Consider the following 13,616-nt stretch of genomic DNA (forward strand, 5'->3'; position numbering starts at 1 on the left):
TCTGTCCGACATTGTTAGCAGGTTTTTTTTTTGTCAATTTAGCATTTTTGCAAAAGGTCACATTGCTCAGAAATTCGCAAAAAGAGGTACAACATTCAAGAATTTTCTTTGGATTTTGTGAATATATACAAATGGTACAAAATGAGATAGATGCAAATTTAAATAATTTGATAATATTTTGCATATTATAATTAGTTTATTTTCCAGGTATCTCAGGTTTGTTTATTGGTAGGGATGTGTAAAATGGTCCAAAATGTATTTACAAAATGTAAATGTTCCCCCCCAAAATTTAGATTCTCTGCAAAACGTTTTGTCGACCCTCAAATGGTTAATAAGTTGTGTGTGTGCCTTATATATAGTCTCAGAAGAGAATTGAGCAAATTAGCATATTAAATGAAATAGCCATGCACATTGACTAAATGCGTGGAAAATCACATCAGAACTCCGACACAAAAGGGCAAAATTCTCAGGGATCACTACATTACATCATGTGAAAGTTTCTCACATCTCGATTCACAGGTAATTTTTCACGTGGTATTTAAATGACTCTCGGGTCTATGTATCATCATAGAGAAAAGTGAGCTATGATGCAATCCTCTGGTTTTGTGCAGCACAGTTGCGCATTGTTTAGGAACAACTACCTACATATGATGTAAAATTATAGACATGCCACATCATATATGGAAGATTTGGGGGGACAAAAGAAAGGAAAAAAGAATGACGCACGGAGACACAGACTGGGATACATCTCTGTATAATCAGTGCACCATGTATCTCCTTCCCAGCTCCTAATTCTGTCACTCCTCAAGTCGCAAAATTAGGAGCAGAATGCAAATGCCCCAGTTTTGTGCCAAAATTGCCTTAATGGGAACTTTGATAACTGTAAAAAAAATTTGATACAAAAAAACTGGTAATTCCTCATGGTTCGCAAGCTTGGGCGAAACGTTTGCACATCTCTATGATTTAATCTGCTTTCTCCTCAGAAGATGGCGACATGGACACCAGTATAACACAGTCTTGGGAAATAAGATGTTCATTCATTTTGCCCTTTCTACACTGCGACTACATTAGACAAATTAGTTCTACAGTCTATTATGTATGTATGTATATCTTTATTTATATAGCGCCATTAGTGTACATAGTGCTTCACATTAGTAATACACGTGACAATCATAGAAATAACAAATAATACAAATAACAGATCATGGGAATAAGTGCTTCAGACATAAAAGTAACATTTCGGAAGAGGAGTCCCTGCTCCCGGGAGCTTATAATGATAGACACATGTTTCTTCCTGCACTGTTCTACTGTCTGCTTTCCCCTATGCACACAATCTTTCATTTGCTTCTGGACACAAAAATCTACAAAAGTGGCCAGAATATATTACTCATTAGTTTTAATGGATGCTACACAGGGACAATTTTTTAGGCAGTTGAAAATAGCATCCACCAGTTCAGCATTATCCTTAGCATCACACTCGTGCTGCATGCCAACAAGGGTCCTATCTGGAAGGAATATACAGTACTGTAAATTGGGCTGATTTGGCTGATGAGCTCTCGTGTTGAACACACAAACATCCCATAAGAAGAAGTAGCTAGAGGAAACCCCTCCCAAGCTTCAGCATAAAATGTTTCAAAACTAGTATTAAATAATCTATTTAAAAACACCTATAGGTATCAGATTTTGGTCTGCTACCTAAATGTAACCCCTTAAACACACATGGTTGGTGCTATTCTTCAGTAGGATCATGATATTGCCTGTAAAAGTTGGCTCTCCATCAGGAAGATGCCTGAAAAACAGCAAATGCTCTCTTTTTAAAGAATAACATTTCTTCTGAATTAGGCATCCTTAAAAAAAGGAATTGTTGGGTCTGGATTTCTGCTTTAACATCTGGTGAAAGACCTAGACCTTCACTTCTTTCTGAGGCATGGTTATTGGCCCATGTCTTCAAAACTGATTGATCATTGTCAAATGGCCTGTGCTAAACCCCCTCTCTGCGTCATGTGAAAAATTACCATATGGAAAAGCTAGTCTTTCATCTGTTAATCAGAATAGTTCATAACATAATCATTTTCAATTACCACTTCATTAAAGTATTTCATAACTGCGTTTTCTTCTTGCTTTATTTAATGCTTATTTGTTTTCGAAGCAAACAAATTTAGGTTTCAGTAATTAGAAGCCTACAAGCAAATATTTTTTTCAAAGTGCAGCAATGTCTTGTATCCCAGCAACAATATAACCCTCTCTACTCTAGCATGTTTATTTTCTATGCTTCATAAGTTTAATGCAAATTTTTTATATGTAGACAAGGTTAATGCTTCATGGGACCGCTTTGTTTCAAATATACACATACCAGTATACACATATACAGCAAATAAAAATATCAGTTCTGAGCACATTCACATGTCTCATACAGGTTGGCAACCCTGTTTTTTACCATTAAATCTTAGCATACAGGGGGGGGCGTGGTCAGGACACAGAGTGAAGCGGTTGCACTCCGGTTCAGCTCCGTGGACAAACAAATCGCAAATAAAGCTAAGGTAGATCAAAAGAAGAGAAATCCCATTTGTCAGAGGTTAGTGCACCAGGGAGAGAAGAGACTAGAGCAGAGTACGGAGTAACTCATATCAAGAAGGTTAAAGCGATCCTGCCACCCCACTGAACTTTGGCATTATAAAAAAATGCTACGTACTGAAGAAAAGGTAACTGTGCTTCAGAAGGGAAAGACGCCTAATGTGGGATGGAGGGCGCTTTCCTCCTCACACCCAGAAAGAGAAGTCTAAATAAATTTAAGCAGGGCTGGTAGATTGAGTTGAGGTCCGACTGAGCAAGGTGATCAGTCAACCTGAGCTAGAGTAACCCGTAGCTTAAATGCAGTAAAAGAAAATGTCCAGAGGAAGGGGTGAATGCATGGTACCATTCTAGAAGATGGAGCATGTTTGAAATTTTGAAAAGTCAAGGTAAGCGACAGCAGTTAAGAGTCAATCCCTGCAGCGCAACTCAGGAAGGGAATTACACACACACACAAAAAACCCAAGCAGCAACTGACTCCTGAGAAATAGCAGCATGGCACCCAAGAAATCACAAAAAATTGAAGTGTCATCGTTCTTCAGTAAAAAGAGCACACAAAGTAAGCGACGCCATGACACAAGAACAAGAGGAGGCTGACACAGACTAAGACTCGGAACGGAGCTCAAACATCAGAAGTGACATAAAGGCCTGGAGATTAACACAACACAAAAAAGGAAGCGCTCTAAATAACTAAGCATCTGAACCAAATAATTAAGTGAATCTGGGTGCTGCTTGAAGTAAAGAACTGTTCCCAGTTCTTGATGAAATAAAGTCCAGGAAAATTCAGCGCACCTCCAAAAATTAAAAGAGAAAAGAAAAAAATAATGGGGAAGCAAGTTCATGCAACATGAAAAGATTATACTGGTGAGGTATGCACTTACGTGTAAGTGCCCAGGCACATAAAGGTTTCCTTCACTCCTCTGCTCCCACACAGCCACAGATGAGTTCCGAAGCCTTTTTCATAAAAAGTCCAACTTTATGTAAAGAATCAGGTATGCATCAGGTTTACACTAACATAGATGAGTATTAAAGAAAAAAGCCAGCTCCAGTCACTTGAATCGTCTCCGTTGACCGAAGCTCTCACCATTCCAGCCGGCATCTTCCAGCCTCTACCCAGAAAACTATGCACCTTAACCCTGGCTGTGCTCAAAGCTGTGACCATGCAGCAAGCTTAAGCCTATAGGGAACCATGTTAAAAATGGTTATTGAGGCAAAAAGTGACACTGTGTGCTCATTTGCATGTCATTTCCCAGAATCCCTTGCTGCAGTGAAAGTGCTGTATTGCTGGGTGATAATGGGGAAAGGCGGGGTTGCAGACCTGCCTAAGACATGCAGATGAGCATACAGCTATATTTGCATATTTGCTTTCCTGTGGAGGGTTTTTGTCACTTTTTTTACTCACCATAACTTAACTCAGTATATATATAGATATATATATCTATATATATCTATATATATCTACAGTGTTCGACAAACCTATACATTTGCTCGCCCAGGGCGAGTGGATTTAACCCCCGGGCGAGTAAATATTGGCCCAAGCAGCACACGTTTGGTACTAGGTGGCGAGTAGATTTTTTGGTGATTTGTCAACCACTGTATATCTATATATATATATATATATATATATATATATATATATATATATATATATATAAAACACACAAATGAAAAGAACAAAGACTATCCCCGTAGTAGCACTCTAAATTACACCTAAACTAATCTATAAGATAAAGATTGTTTAAAAGAAACAGATGCTTCGCCAATTCAGAAAAAATGAACAAGATTTTATTAATTTAACAGCAAGACACACTAACTTAAAAACATGAAAGTACTACAGACAGCCTAAGAAAATATATATGTATCAAAAATATAAAGAGAGGACTACTAATCAAATACTATCAGTATTTCAAAAAAAAAAAGAAAAACTAAAATGTGTCTAAATAAGATTTAAATAGTGACAACAAAGTAGTTTAGTCTAATATAATTGGCAATACAAAATATATTCCCACTGACATATATGCCTGATAAAATGATAAATCATTGCGTTGGAAAAAGTATATAGTCAATGACCCAGTATATAGCCAGGAAAAATTAATATGTATACCAAAAACAGGGAGGAAAAAAAGAGAGAGAGAGAGAGTGGGGGAGAGAGAGTGTGTGGGGGAGAGAGAGAGTGTGTGGGGGAGAGAGGGAGAGAGAGTGTGGGGGAGAGAGGGAGAGAGTGGGGGAGAGAGAGAGTGTGGGGGGGAGAGAGAGAGAGAGTGGGGGGGAGAGAGAGAGTGTGGGGGAGAGAGAGAGTGTGGGAGAGAGAGAGAGAGAGAGTGTGGGGGAGAGAGAGAGAGTGTGTGTGGGAGAGAGGGAGTGTGTGGGGGAGAGAAAGAGTATGGGAGAGAGAGAGTGTGGGGGGGAGAGAGAGAGTGTGGGGGGGAGAGATAGAGTGTGGGGGGGAGAGAGAGTGTGGGGGGGAGATAGAGAGTGTGGGGGGGAGAGAGAGAGAGTGTGGGGGGGAGAGAGAGAGTGTGGGGGGAGAGAGAGTGTGTGGGGGGGAGAGAGAGTGTGGGGGAGACAGAGGAGAGAAACGGTGGGTGACACACACAGAGGGTGGGTGATACACAGAGAGAGAGGCTGGGTGAGTGACTGGCTGGTTGAGTGGTTTGCTGGGTGAGTGGCTGGGTGGGGCAGGGGTGACTGGGTGGGTGAGTGACTGACACTGACTGGGGGTGGGGGGTGACTGACACTGACTGGGGGTGGGGGGTGACTGACACTGACTGGCGGTGGGGGGGTGACTGACACTGACTGGGGGTGGGAGGGTGACTGACACTGACTGGGGGTGGGGGGGTGACTGACACTGACTGGGGGTGGGGGGTGACTGACACTGACTGGGGGTGGGGGGGTGACTGACACTGACTGGGGGTGGGGGGGTGACTGACACTGACTGGGGGTGGGGGGGTGACTGACACTGACTGGGGGTGGGGGGTGACTGACACTGACTGGGGGTGGGGGGTGACTGACACTGACTGGGGGTGGGGGGTGACTGACACTGACTGGGGGTGGGGGTTGACTGACACTGACTGGGGGTGGGGGGTGACTGACACTGACTGGGGGTGGGGGGTGACTGACACTGACTGGGGGTGGGGGGTGACTGACACTGACTGGGGGGTGACTGACAGGGGGGGGTGACTGACTGGGGGGAAGGTTACTGACTGGGGGGGTTACTGACTGGGGGGGGGTTACTCACTGGGGGGGTTACTGACTGGGGGGGACCTCTGGTGTCACACACATACACATACTCCCATACACACATACATTCATTCACACACACACACATTCTCCCACACACACACACATACACATTCTCACACACAGGGGAGGAAAGGCCGCGACCAGCACCACGCAAATCCCCCACCCACCCGCGCCCATCTCCCGCTCGTGTGGGGGGCAGGCCGACATCCCCCCCCCCAATCAGCAGGGTGGGTGGGAGGCACGTGGCGAGGTATCCCCCACTGGGCGCCCCAGGTGACAGTCAGCCCCGCCGTGGCCGCCACTGCCCTGCTCCCCTCGCCGGCATGTCACAGTGCACGGCCAAGCTGCAGGCTGCTTCTTCCCCCCCAGCCCGCGGCGGCATGAAGCTTGTGAGGGGGGGTGGGCCAGGCCGACATCCCCCCACCTCATGTGGCGGCTGCGCCATCATGAAGGTAGGGGACGCATGGGAGGCACGTGGTGAGGGCTGAGCCCCCCCCCCCGCAAGCCAACCGGGCTGCAGCAGCGGGGACCTCCCGCCCCTGACATCGATCGGTGGATCGAGGGGAAGGGGACAGGAGGAGGGGAAGGGGACAGGAGCAGGAAGAGGGGAAGGGAGCAGGAGGAGGGGACAGGGGACAGGAGCAGGGGACAGGAGCAGGGGACAGGAGGAAGGGAATGGGACAGGAGAAGGGGACAGGAGAGCTTCTGCGATGGGGAGTAGGGAGCCATGTGGGGACCAGGGGGATCGCAGGAAAGGAGCAGAGGGGCCGCAGCATGGAGAGTACTTACCCTCCAACAGAGCTCCAGGCAGAATGGCCGCTCGTTGGGGGCGGGCTCATATAGAGCCTGGCCGCGCGCCCACAAAGCCTGGAGCGTGCGCCAATCAGGAGTCAGGTAGGGGGAGTTTTTATTTTTTATTTTCAGCGCGAGCAGGGAAATTTCAGCGCGAACGGGGGAATTTAAAAAAAACACGTGTGCTGCTTGGGCCAATATTTACTCGCCCGGGGGTTAAATCCACCCGCCCCGGGCGAGTAAATGTATACAATTGTCGAACACTGTGTATATGTATATAAGTGTCAAAAGGAGTGCTATTGGGCGTGGCTAAACAAAGAAGCCCAAAGCTACATCCAATATGACAAAAATACATAGTGAAATACCTATATATTCTCTTGTAAAAGGGTAATTTAGTTTAACCATTTGGCCAAAGCTTTTTAAGCCTGCTGCCACATCAAGACATGACCATTAGCAGGTCCTTACACTACCTGAGTTAAAATTCTTATTTACCTCTGTGACAGGGTAAATAAAAGCCACCAGCTATATGCCTGGCAGACATATGTTTAGCCTGCAATGCAGCAGTGACTAGGTTAACTTCAGCTGGGAACCTCAGGACAATTAGTTGGATCCCAGCTGCCTAATCAAGGTGTGTTAAAAACCCTAGGCTGTAGACACATGGGGCTGGCTGTTGAGGAGAGAGGAGTAAGCTACTGAAGAGATTACTGATACAAGGTCTGTTAGCCAAATGCATGAATTATGAACTATGTCTCCTGCATAGAAAAGGGTAGCTGCCTTATTTTTACACTGTCTACTAAAGAGAAACTGTTTTGTTTTGTCTGCTGAAGAAAAGGCCATTTTTCTTTTGTTTGCTGATGAAAAGCTATTTTTGTTTTGTGTGCTGTATAATTTAAGGCTAAATAAATAAGCCTTATCCAAAGAACCTGAGTGTGTAGTTGCATTTACCCTGCAACAACCTCTATAATTAGAGGAAGAATGATCAACATTGGATCTGTCACAACCCAACAAAATGAAACTGACCTGCTAATTTGGAAAGTGGGGAGGGGCGAGCTTAAACCCTGGGGGGAGGAGCACTACCTCCAAAAACAGCGGAGACCAGCTGGATAAGGTTAACAAACACACAGATACCCAGCAAGCTCTGAAAACCCCTCAAAATGACCACATATCCACTAACCTCCAAAACAGCTGAGACCAGCTGTTTGGCCAAAGGGTAAACTAAATGACATTTTTTAAAGAGAATATATAGGTATTTAACTGTGTATTTTTGTCATATTGGATGTAGCTTTGGGCTTCTTTGTTTCTTGTTATATATATTTAGCCACGCCCAATAGCACCCCTTTTGACACATATATATATATATATATATATATATATGCAAATATAGCTGTGTGCTCATCTGCATGTCTTAGGCAGGTCTGCAACCCCGCCTTTCCCCATTATCACCCAGCATACAGCACTTCCACTGCAGCAAGGGATTCTGGGAAATGACATGCAAATGAGCACACAGTGTCACTTTTTGCCTCAATAACCATTTTTAACATGGTTCCCTATAGGCTTAAGCTTGCTGCATGGTCACAGCTTTGAGCACAGCCAGGGTTAAGGTGCATACCCAGAAAACCACCCACAGACACAAGGTCGAAACAGCTGTCTGTGGGTGGTTTTCTGGGTATGCACCTTAACCCTGGCTGTGCTCAAAGCTGTGACCATGCAGCAAGCTTAAGCCTATAGGGAACCATGTTAAAAATGGTTATTGAGGCAAAAAGTGACACTGTGTGCTCATTTGCATGTCATTTCCCAGAATCCCTTGCTGCAGTGGAAGTGCTGTATGCTGGGTGATAATGGGGAAAGACGGGGTTGCAAACCTGCCTAAGACATGCAGATGAGCACACAGCTATATTTGCATATTTGCTTTCCTGTGGAGGGTTTTTGTCACTTTTTTTACTCACCATAACTTAACTCAGTATTATATATATATATATACATAGGGTAATGTGGGGGGGGTTTCAGAGCTTGCTGGGTATCTGTGTGTTTATTCACCTTGTCCAGGCCCCTTCCCCCCCATGGTTTTATTCAATGAACAAAATATATTATTCAGATCACTCTCCTGAACCATTAACTTCACCATAAATATATGGAAATCATGTAAATTAAAATTTCCCCTTTGGCTATTCCCTCAAAATTAGTTCCACTATGGGAGCAAGCTGATTTTCCCATTGGGACAAAAAGGGAAAACATACGAGAGCTGGAAACTGGCTGGTATCCAGAATATATTGGACAGGGGTGGCCATCCTGACATGGGGGTTGGAGACAGAATTTACCTCTAACTGTCCAAGGGCCGCAATAAGAAAGAAATTCAAATTTATACCTGTATGCACTGACACAAAACATAACCTGACCATCTCAGTGTATAGTGCTGTCAGGTTATGCTTTGTGTGAGTATGTAGTTCCATCAGGTTATACTATGTGTCAGTGTATAGTGAAGAGTATAACTTGATAGATAGATTTTAGGTAATTATGAACATAATTAATTAAAATATATCACATTACAAATTCTCCTATAAACATACTGTAGCAGATCACAATTTATACAGAACATAAAATATACAATATTAAAGAAATACATCTCACTATAAAAAATTAATTGATATTTTGTTCACAGATATATTAAATCCCCCAAGTTATACATTTCCATCCTAAGGACCCACTAATAAAGAACATACTGTTTCTTAAAACAATCACACACAATTACAATTTGCAAAGTAGCAATTAATCCAAATGACACTATTCATTTGGGAAACTGTATCTAGCAGTATAGATGTACAAGTTCAATTCATTATACAAAATCAATTCATTAATAATCATTAATTTAAAACTATTATTGTGTTATACCACTTTTGATCCAGTTTACGTTGACAGCATAAACGATTGATTATTAAAATAATATAAGTTATAATTAGAAAAGTTGTACTATATAAATTCTTATATATATATATATATATTCTTTTTTATAGAGAATATTAGATCGGATAGAAGATGTGAACATAGAGAACAAAAGTTAGCACAATGTGAGACCTTTTGGATCTACTCGTTTAACACCATGATACTAAATAGTCTAAATGAGGACATGGATATTAAATGAATTTTATAATACCTATTAGCTGCTCCTCTCTTCACACTTTTTCTCTTGACCCTTAGGATCCTTTCATGACATCATACTATGTATATTTTTAATAACGCAAAGTTAATAGATTGGGTTATGGGGTTCCAATTTTTAGTATAACTTTTTAAATTATAACATATAGATATTAATAATCAATACTTTATGCTGTCAACATAAGCAAAGGGTGAGAAATTGATTCCCTAATAGGCGCTACTAACTCCTTCCTGCAGCTTATGAATAAACACACAGATTCCCAACAAGCTCTGAGAAACCCCAAACATTACCACATTATATATAATGTGGTATAATGTGGTATAATGTGGTAATGTTTGGGGTTTCTCAGAGCTTGTTGGGAATCTGTGTGTTTATTCATAAGCTGCAGGAAGGAGTTAGTAGCGCCTATTAGGGAATCAATTTCTCACCCTTTGCTTATGTTGACAGCATAAAGTATTGATTATTAATATCTATATGTTATAATTTAAAAAGTTATACTAAAAATTGGAACCCCATAACCCAATCTATTTACTTTGCGTTATATATATATATAGTGGGCGTGGCTAAATTTATACAACAAAAAACAAACAAAGATGCCCAAAGCTACTTCCAAATGTGACAAAAATACACAGTGCTATACATATATTGTCTTGAAAAAGGGTCATTTAGTTTAACCCTTTGGCCAAACAGCCTTAAGCCTGTTGCCACTTTCAAGGCATGACCGTCAGCAGGTCCTAACACTCCCTGGGTTAAAATTCTTATTTACTTGTATAATTACAGGAAGAGTGATCTGCATTGGACCTGTTGTAATCTAGCAAAATTAAACTGACCTGCCAACTTGGAATTAGCTTTGGGCATCACTTTGTTTTTTGTTGTATACATTTAGCCACGCCCACTAGCACTCCTTTGGACACACACACACACACACACACACACACACACACACACACACACACACACACACACACACACACACACACACACACACACACACACACACATATAATGTGGTCATGTTTGGGGTTTCTCTGATCTTGTTGGGAATCTGTGTGTTTATTAACTATGTGCAGTTGGTCTCAGCTGCTTTTTGGAGGGTAGTGGCCCCTCCCCCTCCAAGGTTTAAGCTTGCCCCTCCCCACATTCCAAGTTTGCAGGTCAGTTTCATTTTGACATGTTATGACCTGCTGACGGTCATGCCTTGAAGGTGGCAGCAGGCTTAAGACGCTTTGGCCAAAGGGTTAAACTAAATGACCCTATTTCAAGAGAATATATAGTTATTGCACTGTGTATTTTTGTCACATTGGAAGTAGCTTTGGGCATCTTTGTTTGTTTTTTGTTGCTTATGAATAAAATAAGTATTCTTATAAATATCATAGAATATGCATAGTGGAACAGTCCATAAAAACATTATATGCAAAATAAATGTATTAACAGCCCGATGTTGTGTGGGTTAATATGAACCAAGCCTCATCTGAATCACATGGAGCACTATGTAGGGAGAACTATGTCAAACCTTTTGCTCTCTGATTGTGGACTTTTCGTAAAATAAATCCTCCGCCGAGTAGGCACAACCTTCCCGTGGCTCCGTGCTGTGAAGTCGGTTGGTCTCTCCACACTGGCTGAAGATAAAGTGATACTGTCGATGAAGTCAATGGGTTTTTGGACTGCATTAATGCCCGTCCGTTCCGGTCACGTGCCTCAGTCCCATGCAAAGGTAGATTGGTAAAGGGGAAAAAAGGCTGAGCACAGCAGAAAAAAATGAGCTTGAGGCAATTAAAATCAAAAGGTTTTATTAGGCATATGAGCCAACTACAAAGAACAAAGAACAAACAAGATCCCCTGACGCGTTTCCTGCCTGTGGTGCTTTTTCAAAGAGTGTGCTCACCCTTTTTTCACCTTTACCAATGCTGTCAACATAAGCAGGATCAAAAGTGGTATAATACAATAATAATTAGCAATTAATAATTATTAATGAATTGATTTTGCATAATGAATTGAATATGTACATTTGCACATTTGTACATTTGTACATTTATACTGCCAAATTAACAATCTTTTTCTTTTATTGGGGACTTGCAATTGGGATACAAAAAACAAGAACATTGTAAAATAAACAGTGAAGTCATAGGCACATGATTGCGGATTGTACAAGTCAACTCCAATAAACCTTTTTCTATACTGCCAAATTAATAGTGTAATTTCGATAAATTTCTACTTTGGGAATTGTAATTATGTGTGATTGTTTTTAGATTCAGTATGTTCTTTAATAGTGTGTCCTTAGGATGAAAATGTATAACTTGGGTAATTTAATTTACTGTATCTGTGAACAAAACACTTTTTTTTTTATAATGACATGAATTTGTTTAATATTGTATATTTTATGTTCTGTATAAATTGGGATCTGTTATGTGTATAGGAGAATTTGAGATGTGATAGATTTTAATTAACTATTTCATAATTACCGCAAATCTGTGTATGTTTAGCCGGGTTCACCTGGTGCCCCCTTACCTGCTGGCTGTTGCGGTGACCCCCGTGCTCTGCTGGGGAGCTGCGGGGGCGATCACGTCGCAAGGGGCTTCCGGGTGTCTCAGTTACAGGGCACTGCCATGTTTTTCGTGTCCGCGCATGTGTGGAGTGTCACGCCTGCACAGAAGATGTCCGGTGGCCATTACAGAGAGGGAGATATGGCAGAGGTGGCTATCCGTAAGGCAGGGACCTCCTAAGGTTGCGCATGCGCAGAGCAGCAACAGCCAATGCAAGCTCACGCATGCTCTGTGCAGATTGCGCACGCGGCCCCAATGATAGAAGGCTCTATGGGGAACTACAACACCCAGCAGCCACTGGGGCTGCTAACCATGCGACGCTAGGGAGCCAATGGAAGAGCCAGATTCTCCTGCTGCAGAAGGATAGATTTCGCGTGCAGGGAAGAGGAAGTCAGTAGGAGCTAGTACACGGATAGGGGAGGGTGTAAATGTGCATAGAGGTAAGTAGCCTCTGCACTAGGCCAGAGACCACCCTAGGCCCCAGCTAGGCCTTACTCATCCTAGGTTGTGGCTGCTGTAGAGAAGGCCCCTTCAGTTAGGGATCCTGCCCACTAGTGGTGTATAAGTTCAGGGACACAGTTGCAGTGCTGCGAAACCCTGACAAGTGTGGTCTGGGACCAGCCCTACCTCACTAAAGATAGAGACTATCTGTATGGTGAATTTGCTCAGAGGGAGACTATCCCACCAGGAGGAGGACACCATCACTGAGGCGCTGGACGCAGATGGATCCTTGTTCTGTTGTTCTGCTATACCCAGGTGTAGGAGCCTCAGGCAGGTATACACCAGGTGTACCAACAATACACCTCATCTAGTTGGCAGCGCTGTCTCACACTTAGGTGGGGTTGTGGGGTTCTTGGGACTCTTGGGACACTGGTGTGGGGTTACGGCCCAGTGAGGTCAGTGTTACAGAGTGACACTCAAGCTGTTGATGTTATATTGTGATATGTTATTCTGCTGCATATAGTAAACTGTTATACATACTCTGGTGTATGTGGCTACTGTATGTGGGTCCTGTGTCAGGGGTATTCTACACTCTAGGATCCTGCACAGGTGGAGGCGCTGTAAGTACGTTCCAGGATATACTCTAGGTTCCCATCTGCGGAGGCTCAGGCCTACTGGGAGCCTGATTCCAATAGAGGAGAGAAATGGCAGAGCACAACCGGAATCATCCAAAAAAGAGAATTAGGAGGGAAGTGCGTTATCCATAAAAAGATTTAATAGTCATGGAGGGAAAAAAGGCAAGGCATTACCCTACCAACATGTTTCATGCTACACAGAGCATTTTATTAAGGCACTTGCCTTGATAAAGTGCT

Source organism: Ascaphus truei, chromosome 4 (assembly GCF_040206685.1).
Source record: "Ascaphus truei isolate aAscTru1 chromosome 4, aAscTru1.hap1, whole genome shotgun sequence".
Classification (NCBI taxonomy): Eukaryota; Metazoa; Chordata; class Amphibia; order Anura; family Ascaphidae; genus Ascaphus; species Ascaphus truei.